The sequence below is a fragment of the Theobroma umbraticum genome, unplaced genomic scaffold (assembly GCF_002168275.2).
Source record: "Theobroma umbraticum cultivar Fairchild unplaced genomic scaffold, ASM216827v3 scaffold_20.0, whole genome shotgun sequence".
Lineage (NCBI taxonomy): Eukaryota > Viridiplantae > Streptophyta > Magnoliopsida > Malvales > Malvaceae > Theobroma > Theobroma umbraticum.
The window spans coordinates 215,878-216,179 of record NW_018397266.1 but is presented as its reverse complement, the minus strand read 5'-3'; the positions used below and the strand labels follow the sequence as shown (position 1 = coordinate 216,179).

Genomic DNA, 302 nt, shown 5'->3' with positions numbered 1-302 from the left:
TCTGTTGAAAAGCAAATCCAGGACAATTTACAACAATTACCTGAAGATAGTCGAAAAATGTCAATAGTTCTTATATTTTCGTCACTCCCTTCAGAACAACAAATGCGAGTTTTTGCACCTGTCTTGCAGGTTTTCGTATTGTAGCTTCGTAATTATCTTTGTACATGTAATTAATGTATTAAATACCCACTCTGTATAATATGTTGCCAGTTTGAGAATTAACTTCAATGTAATGAGTATACATTATTAAATTTATTTTTAACCAGATTGTTCTTAATGTTAAATAAAATAGAGATAGCAAG

The 302-nt window shown here is 29.8% G+C and overlaps 1 pseudogene; it reads left to right on the top strand.

Moving 5' to 3' along the window:
* LOC110423423 (pre-mRNA-splicing factor ATP-dependent RNA helicase DEAH10-like) overlaps positions 1-302 on the top strand; it is a 3,603-nt pseudogene that overhangs the window by 577 nt on the left and 2,724 nt on the right.